Source organism: Phascolarctos cinereus, unplaced genomic scaffold, assembly GCF_003287225.1.
Source record: "Phascolarctos cinereus isolate Bilbo 61053 unplaced genomic scaffold, phaCin_HiC Scaffold_5;HRSCAF=322, whole genome shotgun sequence".
Taxonomy (NCBI): Eukaryota; Metazoa; Chordata; class Mammalia; order Diprotodontia; family Phascolarctidae; genus Phascolarctos; species Phascolarctos cinereus.
This window is the reverse complement of record NW_027555958.1, coordinates 263962000-263973369: the sequence shown is the minus strand read 5'-3', so window position 1 is coordinate 263973369 and position 11370 is coordinate 263962000.

The following is an 11370-nucleotide window of genomic DNA, read 5'->3' as shown; positions in this document are numbered from 1 at the left end:
GGATTATTCTGGTACTCATACTCCTTTCTTCTTAACCAGATAGTTGTTTTTCCTCTGAGAAGCTTTTAGCTTGAAGCATAGAATAATTCCAAAGCTCTTTAACACTGTGAGTGGAAAGTGTGCTTAAGGTAGATTTTTTTCCCCAGTCAGACCTTTTATTACATATACTATGCTTTTAGAGATATGAGTACCACTGAATCCTACAAGAAACCATAATGCGGGTTATGAGACATTCAGGAATGGAAACTTGGAAAACAGTGGAGAATGTACTTTTATTGGGATCCTTGAAGCTGAATTAACAGCTAATTGACACATAAACTGGGGCAGCTGGGTAGTGCAGTGGATAGAGCCCTGGGCCTGGAGTCAAGAAGATCTGAGTTCAAATCCAACCTCAGACACTTATGTGACCTTGGGCAAATCAGTTAATCCCCATTTGCCTTAGTTCCTCATCTGTAAAATGGGGATACAATGGAGAAGGAAATGGCAAATCACTCCAGGTTCTTTGCCAAGAAAACTCCATGGACAAAATCCATTGGTTGATGTAGAGTTAGCCATGACTAAACAACACCACACAGTGTTCTTCTTTATGATAAAACAACAACAACAACAACAACAACTGGCATTTATATAGCATTTTAAGGTTTGCAAAGCACTTTACAAATATCTCATTCTGTCCTCACAACAATCCTGAGAGGTAGGAGCTATTGTTATCCCCATTTTACAGATAAGGAAACTGAATCAGGCAAGGGTTCAGACCAAGGACTTGTTCAGGATCACACAGCTAGTAAGTGTTTGAGTGAGGATTTGAATTCCCAAGTCCAGAATTCTATTCACTACATGTCTAGCTCTCTCTAGAATACATTCTGCAGTTTGAAACAAAAAGCTCCTTTGGAACTTGAGATTCATTCAGGAGGTAGAGGCGATTCCTCTGCAATCCGTTGTCTATTGCAAATCCTGGTTACGGAACGAAGAGTTAGTTTTAGGATTCAGTCAGATTGGGAAAGAAGATCCAATGGGAAAAAACAAGACCAAGATTAGAACAGTGATTAGGACAGCTGCTCCTGTATTTCACACAGTTTCTGAGGTCACCTTTTGTTCTCATCTGGCAATTTGTTGATCCCCTTACAGATCTGTTGTAGAAGCAGAAGAATTACAAGGGCCACAGATTGACCAGTAACCCAAAGTCTGAAAAGTATGATTGATGTAGGCATATGACTTGTCCATCAGGTGCATGCCGATAGTTTGGTACAGGAAGTTGACACTTGTGTAAGGCACATGACTCCCTGGTCAAACATGAAGTCTATCTGGTAGACAGTGATGGTCCATGACCAAACAGTGGTCCTTCTTGAAGTGGACTATCAGTCCTGGCTCTTTAATGCTGAACTGCCTATTGCAATTGTTGTACAACATGGTAATCATCTTCATCAGAACCCTGATGATCTTTGAGCCTCCTTGCAGTTATGAGTTGTGCTTCACATCTGGAATTCTCTCCCTCTTTGCCTCCTGGTTTCCTTTAAATCTCAGCTAAAATTCCACTTTCCGCAAGAAGCTTTTCCCAGTCCTTCTTAATGGTAGTGCCTTCCCTCTGAGATTATCTCCAATTTATCATGAGTATACATATGCACATATATATGTATGTGTGTACACGCACACACACACACACACTCACACACACTCACACACACTTTGGTTTATTTGTGTATATGAAGTCATTTACCTTTGTTCCCCCCCATTAGACTCTAAGCTTGTTAAGGGCAAGGGCTGTTTTTGCATTTCTTTTTATACCCAACACTCACTACTGTGTGTGGCACATAGTAGGAATTTAATAAATGGTTGTTGACTTGACTATTAGAGAAAAAAATGGATCTTTCGTAGAATTAGTGACTCCCAAGCTTTCTTAATTAGGAAAGTACACGCAGTAGAATGAAAATACCAGAGAAAAGAGAAAGCTTGAAAGATAAAGCATGCTTTCATCTAAAGAGGGGAGAGCAGACAATTGTTTTCCCTTCAGAATCCCAAGATATTAAAAAATCAAGGAGGGACTATAAAAGCACAAACTCAGGATCCCCCCTTTTTTGGGAGGGAGAGAGAAAAGAAAAAGGGGAGGGGAAAATTATACAAAGAAGGAATGAAGAGATGGGAATAACTGGCTCTTTCTCCTAATTGTCACATAACAGAAGACTGTCTAAGCATGGAGTAGGAAGAGTGGGTATCACATGAACTTCATTCTTATCTTAGCTGGGCAAAAGCTGGGGTGGGGAGGAAGAGTTGAAATATAATAGCAGAGAAATATAATATAGGAAACAAGGAAAGTGAGGAGAAGGTTTGAAAGAGGGGATAAGGTAGGATGGGAATAGTCACACAAAATGAACTTTAACTCTGGAGGGTTGATTACAAAATTGAGAATAAACAGAGATAGAAAGGTCAATCCACACAGATCCGAGTTTGAGTGGGGTGAAGAAGGGGAAGGGAGAAAATTAAGTTTGGGAAAGTTCCAAGTATCTATTGCTAGTGTTAGTTTCACTCTCTTTCTATCCTCACTTTCTTTTTCCTTATGGGGAAGGCGGGCTAGGAACAAAGAGGAGAAACATTATAATAAGATATGATAAAGAAAAATAAAACTAACTCAATAACCACGGATGTGATTGGGGCAACCTCATTCAAAAAAACAGAGTAGTGTAGTAGAATGAATCAGAAAGCAAAACTACATTGTTCACGTGCTGGAGCTTCTTTATAACTTTGGCAAGCATATACCTTTTCATTTTCTGCCCCTCTGAAATTTGTTATTTGAGTGTCATTAGTCAGTAAACATTTATTAAATGCCTTCTGTGTTCCAGGTAAAAGACAGTCCTTGCTCTCAAGGAATTCACAATCTAACAGGGGAGGCAACATGCAAACAACTATGCACAAATAAGCTATCTACAGGTTTAATTGGAAATTTATTCATAATAAGATCCTGCAATCATCTTTTTTTTATATACTATATTATGGAAATGCTTATTTAATTCCATAAATTAAAAAAATTTAAAAAGATGAATTATTTGATCTTTGGAAGGACTGACTTTTTCTTTTCTGTAGGAAAGAGTCACCTATTGTCCGGATATATAAAAATTGACAGAGCTGGTTAAAAAAAGATTATCCCTATTACAATATATTTCAAGTAATCTTAAATAATTTGATGTGTGGTGGCAAATACTGTTAAGGGGGCATTTTGCTTTATTGAACTAACAATTTTTTTTTTAAATCAACAAACAATAAACTCTATGGGATCTTTATTTTCTATATCTTTCAGTCAATTATATAATGTTAAAATATGATATACCATAGAGTATCAGTTTTGGAAGTCTGCATGTTCTTTACTAATATGCTTATCAAAGATGCTTTGAATTGCATTTAGATGATTATTATTAACATTTTATATAGTTGGGAAAGTAGCAATTTTCTCAGTTGTCTTTTTTTTTTTTGGATTTTTTTTTGGTATTAGAAGTACGTGACATTCCCCCCTTCCCCTTTTTTAGTGTCTTCCTCTGCCTTCTTCCTTCCTTCCTTTCTTATTTATTTCTTTCCTTCATTCATACTACTCTTCCTTCTTGCCTTTATGACTTTATTCCTCAATGTCCACACAGTTATTTCATCTCTAAAATTGGACTCATTCTTGTTGACTTGGTCTAATCTATCTGATTTTCTCATCTTTGTTCTCTTCAGTGATATTTCTATCTCTCCTCTATGAGCACATCCAGGACTGTGATCATAGAGTCCAAGTGTGGTGGCCCTACTTTTATTGATTATTAAAAAGGTTTGTTATAAAAATCTTTGCAAATCTTTTCCACCCCATACACATCGTGTGTGTGTATGTGTTGGTTTTGTATTTCTTCCCATTTTCATCTTTATATGCTCTCAGGGTGACTTTACTTACTTGGGTCTCTTGTTAAACTTTTTTCAATCTAGTTTTACCCTCTACTCCTTCTCTGTTTTACAAGGCAGGGCTGCCAATAGCCTTACGTTATCCTTCTTTGAAAGATTTTATGAATGAATTTATATTCTAAATCAGTGTTTTCTTTGGCTATCATCTCTCTCCATTTACTAAACAATTTTTTTTTTGCTGACCAAGGCTCTTTTGATTTCCTTTTAATGGTCACAATTTACATCTGATAAACTTCTGTATGAAATTATTACAATTTCTCTGATTATAGGATCATAGCATTTATAGCTAGGAGGGACAAGAAAAGCCATCTAGTCCAATATCCTCATTTTACAAATGAAGAAACTGAGGCCAAAGGAGATTAAGTGACTTGCCCAAGATCACAGGTGGTATCAGAGGTAGGATTTTAACCCAAGTCCTCTGACCTCAGGGAACTAGTGCTTTTGCCACTGTACTACATCACCAAATATTAATTATGATCTTAATTATAGTCCTACATCTGAATGATTTTTGACAGTTTGTTGCATACATTTAAAACACCCAGACTCAAACAGTATGGGAGGGAGGGAGTATCCATTTAGCTCTATCTATCTATATATTTTTTACTCATGCTTTTTTTTGGAGTAGGCTTCCTAAAGCCAGGCCCAGCCTTCTTCCACAGCCCTAACTTAGAATCACGGTTCTGGCGTGTGACTGGAAGCTGGAGGCAATGTTGGTCTGAAGCTTCCATCTAAGTTAATATGTATGTTGAGTTCCCTTAGAGTGAGGGCAGGAGTTGGGATGGATAGACTGTGAACCATGCATTGAACTCATTGAGGAAGGGTTGATAAATAATAGCTAGGATCTGGATTGAGTGATAGATTTGGCTAGCATGAGCCTCAAAAGAAAAGTTGCTGAGTGACAGTGATAGAGAGAGTCTAGAAGTGATGATTGGAAGCAAAGAATATTCTAAACTCTGTCCTCCATCCCCCAACTCCGTGACCAGTGAGTCTAAGAGTCTGAGTGAGAGTGCAATGAATATTAGAAAGGATGGCCAAGGAAGCAGGGGAACATCAGGAAAGAGACAACTCTCAGTGAGTTATTAAACATGTAAAGAGTGAGAAAGGGAGAGATTCAGATAAAGAAAAGTTGTTAAATAATGGATGAGTCATTTTACAGCACGTGGAGGAAGGGACAAGAAGATTTGGAGTGGAGCACGGTGGGGCTTAGCTTGAGGTAGACAGGAGTAAGAGAACAGGTGGTTGGGATGGGGAATGAGATTTTTGCTTTGATAGGTAGAGGTTCAGAACCAGTGTAACAGAGTGTATAAGGATGGCAGTAGACTAACCATTGAGGAATGAGTCTAGGAAGAATTCCAGTGATTGAAGAAAGGTCCACTAAAGGAGAGATATGATTAGATTGTTTCAGCTTCTTCTCTGAAGGACCTTGTGGCTGACAGTGATGTTATATATAGAACCACATGCCACATTAAAGTTCTCCTCCAAAAGATGTCTCCCTTGCATATGTTAAAGTTAGGCAATGAAAGATATAACAAAATAGATAACAGTGTTTGAGGATCTTCTGATCATTAATACCAGGGAAGGCATAAAATAGAGAGACGTATGTTTGTCAAAGGAGCTCACTGCTGTCATGGAAGGATTCACTATAACTGATGAATTCTCCCAGATGTTCCTGTTTGTGGATGACATTGTATGGATTGCAGAACCTTTCAAATGAGATCTATAATCATTCAAAAGAGTTTGACCTAAGTATCCATACAGGTAAACCAAGAATGAAGAATGTCTATTGTGACTATAATATGCAATTGAATGAATGAACAACCTATAGAGCTTGTCCATCTATATATATGTGATCGATATCCATCTACACATATATCTATCCAAGAATATATATACATTTCACATCTATGTATATATTCCATATATACACATATATATGCATGTACATATAGAATATGTGTGTGTGTGTGTGTGTGTGTGTGTATACACACACATTCTTGGATAAATATTGCATGTGGACAGTGAGTTGGACCCCGATTTAAACAGGATGAAAATAATATGCTGAATTGCCAAGGACAATGGAAATGGCAGAGTTCTTTCAGTGACCCCAAGAGTCTCCTTGAACTAAGACCTATGGTTTTACTATCAATAGTCTTTTGAAGTTCTTGCATGTCTGTGAATCTTGAAGTGCTACGGTTTTTGAAGAACTGAAACTATGGAGTGGGGTGTGGTGGTATATGCCTGTAATCTCTGCCTCTGGGGGATGCTTAGGCTGGTGGATCATTTGAGTTGGGGAGTTCTGAGCTACGGTCAGGCTAAAGCTAATGGAATGTTCCATACTAAGTCTTAGCCCAAATGTGATGAGCCTCTGGAAGTAGAGGACCACTAGGCCGCCTAAGGAGAGTCGAACTGAGCCCTGTTTGGAGAATGGAGTTTAAACTTCCATGCAAATCAATACTGAGGTCAGCATGTGAGTCTCTGCTAACTTTCAGCCTGGGTGAGATAGGGAGACACATATCCACACACAAAGGACTGAAACTGTGGGTCACACAAAGAGCGATGGTGAGGCAGTGGATACGCACAGGCTGCAACACATTACAATCAAGGAATTATGCAGGAGAAGTGGTATGAAGCAGGTCATCAAATAAATAAATGATGGAGAAAGATGATGGGATGGTGTGAACTTCAGTTTTCTCTTGTGTAAAGTAGAAAAATAATACCTGTACTATCTACCTCATAGCATTTTTGAGAGGAAAGTTGTTTGTAACTTGTTAAATGCTATTATTTCACTCCTTGAACTTGTCTCTTGGCCTTTGGTAACCACCTCTTTTTCCCTTCTCAGGGACTGATCTGAGTCTCTTACAATGTCTTTTGAGTCATATTCCATATAAGCTATCCATATCACCTTTTAATAATTGATTTACCTCTATGCTACTGAATGCTATTCATCTAGAATTTGAGAGTCCCTCCTTACTCCTTACCGTAGTTCCCAACTAAGCACCTAATCTTCTCTTCTTGTTCTATTGCTAGGTTGAAACAATTTCAGGTTTCAATGTACTTGGATGGGAATATTACACCATCACCAATAAGTAGAGCCACAGTTCAAGGGTTGAATTATATGGGGAGGGGGGAATCATAGAATCTCATATTTCAAAGGGATCCTACAGATAAATAGCTTTGGACAAATTATTCTCTGTGGGCTTTAGGTTCATGACATGTAAATGAAGGAGTTTGGATTAAATAGTCAATAAGATCTTTTTCTTTTTCTTCTTGTTTTTGGGCTAAGCAATGCGGTTAAGTGACTTGCCCAGGGTCATACAGCTAGTAAATGTCAAGTGTCTGAGGCTGGATTTGAACTCAGTTCCTCCTGACTCCAGGGCCACTGCTCCACCTAGCTGCCCCTCTTTTTTCCAATTTTAATTCTAGAATATCTTAACAGGAATCTTCTCTACAAACATCCTCAACAAAAGACCATTCTTTTTTCACAAAAAGACTTCCAGAGGATTACCTTTGGAGACAGACTTACTACTTTCTGAGCCAGTCCACTTAATCCTTCAACAGCTCTAATTATCAGCAAGTCCTTTCTTATTTCAAGCCAAAATCTATCTCTCAGCAACTTCTACCCATTTCACACAGGGTACGAAAAAATCAATCTGATTTAAGTATCAGCCAGGAACAATATTCACCTTCAGGTCTCTGACTTCCTTCTGGCTTCAACTTACACCTTTGGACAACCCCAGACTAAGTGAGCAACCTGTGTCCTGGGATCACAGCATCCTTCCTGTTAGCTCTGCTTTTTCTGACCCTTTGAGCTTGGATTTACCTATTCAAAATCAACAGAATAGATTAAAGGCTAATGTAAGAAAGTAACATTGAAAACTTGTGAGGAAACCAAGAAACTTAAGAAATGAAACAAGGTGGAAGCATTTGTGTCAGCATAGACAGAATCTAAAATGGAAACATGGTTTCTTCAGGAATAGGTCATGACAGTACTACCTCATTTCCCTTTTAGATAGGATTGGTAAACTATTAGATCAGAAGAATTCTGTACCTCGGTTTTAGCAAAACATTTAATAACATTTCTTTTGCTATGCTTGTGGACAAGATGGGGTGCTATGGGCTTGACAGGATACGATCACATAGATTCAGACCTAGATGAATGGCGGGGCCCAATAGGTTGATGTCAACATGGAAGGAGAGTTCTAGTGGAGGGACACAGGTTTCTATCCTTGGGACTGTGGAATATATGGATGTTGCTTCTGCATATCACTCAATCAGAGGTTGGAGTCAGAGAAATAGTTTTTCCACAAAAAGTCTAGTGGAAAGGAATGCGGTCTGGGGGCTAGGTGGAAGTTGAACAAAGGAAGTTATATTAGAATAAGAAAACACGCTTGGTGGTGAATAGACTAAACTGCAGAAAACCGGTTCTGAGGTTAAGGTTTAGATCAACATCAAAAGGGATGTCTCCAAGTAAGGGCCGGGTCACCGAATTGTGGGGAGTGGGAGATGTAATTAGAAGTGGAGACTCACGTGGGAAAATTAGGTGCTTTGGTTAGACTGTAACCTCTATAGTACCCAGCGAATGGGGAGACAGGGGGAGGCAATTCAAATGGGGAATAAGGAATAAAAAGATGTGCGTTTGTCCATACATGTGCTCTCACATGTGTGCTCTCACATATGCGGGACACCCGGCTTTCCCAGGTCGTTAATAAAGCTTCTTCCTGATTCAACAATGGCTTCATGGAATTCGTGACATTGATATATATATATATATATATATATATATAACAGTACTATACCATTTAACTCTCATCAGTGACTTTGACAAAGACTTATTATTATATTATTGTTATAATTAAATTTCTCTCAAAATGTAGCTAATATAATGGATGTTAGAAATAGGATCAGGAAAAAAAAATCTCCCTGGACTATAACATTTGGCTTGTATCTATTAAGACGGAATTTAATAAAGATCAACATAAAGTCCTACACTTGGGTTTAAGCCATCAGCTTCACAATTACAAGGAGTGAGGTATGGTTAATGTTTGTTAAAAAAAAAATCTGGTTTTAATGAACCACAGAGTCAATAAGAGCAAACAATATGATAAGGCACTGAAAAAAGCAATGTGATTTTATATCACATTGTTTACAATCTTTAAGTTGACAGTGTTGCTGTACTCTGCCCTGGTCAGATCACATTTGGAACATTGTGCAGGTGCCACATTTTAGGAGGGACTTTGGCAAGTTGGAGAACATCTAGGGGAGAGCAAGTAGGATTATAAAGTGCTTTGAGAACTGGTTGAAAGAATTGGTAAAGTATATCCTGGAGAAGAAAAGACTCAGGGGAACGTGTTTACCTGTCTTCCAGTATTTGAAGGGTTTTCATCTGAAATAGGAATTTGGTTTTAGAGGGCCTCAGAAGACAGAATTAGGAAAGTTCATGTAAAAACCTTGAGATCAGAGACAATTTATTTCACTTTTTGGGTTATTGTTGTTGATTGTATCTCCACTGCCTAGCACAGTGCCTTGCACATAATATGTGCTTAATGAATGTTGAATTAAATTCAAATCACAAAGAGGCAAACATAGGCTCAACATAAGGCAATATTTCTAAACAGTTATACAGAAGTTGAATAGAGTTCCTTAAGCAAAGAACTTTTTGGAGTTTCTTCAGCAAAGATTTTATGATTACTTGTTGGGTATGTTGTAGAAGGGACTCTTGTTTAGGTATGAGTTGAATTAGATGGAGGTCCCTTTAGCTCTGAGATTCTGTGCTCCTGCTTAATTCCTTAAATCCTCTGATTTGTCCTTAAATCTCTTCACTCCTGTAAGGGGGAGAGGGGCTTTTGAGTCTGCACAGAGAGTTCTGCTAATAAGGACTGGTCTTATTGACTAGTCCTCCTTACATTTCTCTGGCTTCTTGAGATGTTGTTCCTCTTCAATTTCTTTTTTTCTTTCTTTTTTTGGTGGGGGTGCCTTCCTCTTCTGTCTTCACCTACTTTTTTTCTTTGACTTTAGCTGAGGTCCTCCTCTCTTCTTCCATCTTCCTCTCACTTCTTTCAGTTTTCTTCTGAATTTGTCCTCTTTGAAGTCTTCTTCAAGCTTCTATCTTCCTACCTTTCCTCTCATTTCTGCTCGGGTTCTCCCTTCCCTCATCTCCCTTCCTCTTTTTGAATCCTCCTCCTAGATTTCTTCTACTTCTTCATTCCTTTTCCTCTTCTTTTCACTCCTTATTCTTGGATCATTGGCTTATTCTTGTGTCCTACTCTTCTCTCCACTCTTAATTCTTTTTTTAAAAACAGAATTTTATTTTTTCCAATTACATGTAAAGATAATTTTCAACATTCATTTTTTTTTTAAGATTTTGAGTTCCAAATTTTTCTCCCCTCCCTCCCTCCCTCCCTCCCTTCATCCCTGTCCCCAAGATGGCAAACAATCTGATATAGGTTATCCATGTGCAATCATGTTAAAAATATTTCCACATTAGTCACGTTATGGAAGAAGAAACAGAACAAAAGGGAAAAACCATGAAGAAAAAACAAAAACAAGTGAAAATAGTATGCTTCAGTCTGCATTTCTGTGGATGTGAATAGCATTTTCTATCATGAGTCTTTTGGAGTTGTCTTGGATTATTGTAATGCTGAGAAGAGTTAAGTCTACCATAGTTGATCATCACACAATGTTGCTATTATTGCTTTGTACAATGTTCTCCTGATTGTGCTCACTTCACTCAGCATCAGTTCATGTAAGCCTTTCCAAGTTTTTCTAAAAATCTGCCTGCTCAACATTTCTTATAGCACAATAGTATTCCATTATATTCATATGCCACAACTTGTCCAGCCATTCCCCAATTGATGGGCATTCCCTCAATTTCCAATTCTTTGTCACCACAAAAAGAGCTGCCATAAATAGGTCCTTTTCCCTTTTTAGGATCTCTTTGGGATACAGACCTAGTCTCACTCTTAAATCTTAAACCCTCCAAATCTCCTTCTTTGCTTCTTCTAGGAGCAACAGGTGGAAGTGACAGGAGGCAGATTTTGGCTTGATGTGGGAAAACCTTTCTAATAATTAGAGCTATTCCAAAGTAGAATGAACTGTTTCAGGAGGGAGTGGATTCCCGATCACCACAGGTAATCAAGTGAAGCCTGGATGATCATTTGTCAGCTGTGTTGTAGAGCAATGGTTTATGAAGATATCCTTCGAGGTCCTTTTGATTTTGTGATGCTGAGTCAGTCAGGCAATTACAAAGCATAGCTAGCTTAATTCCCAAGGATTTGGCAATAAGAGAGAGAGATGCCAATCTACTGAGGTTTCAGGGAGTAAGCAGCTAGATGGTAGATATGTTGCTACAGAGAGAAGAAATAATTCAAGCCTAATAGAGGAAATGAATAAAAGTGGGTACTGCCATGGAAACAGCTAATCTTTGGAACTCTCTTTGTGCTAGGCCTG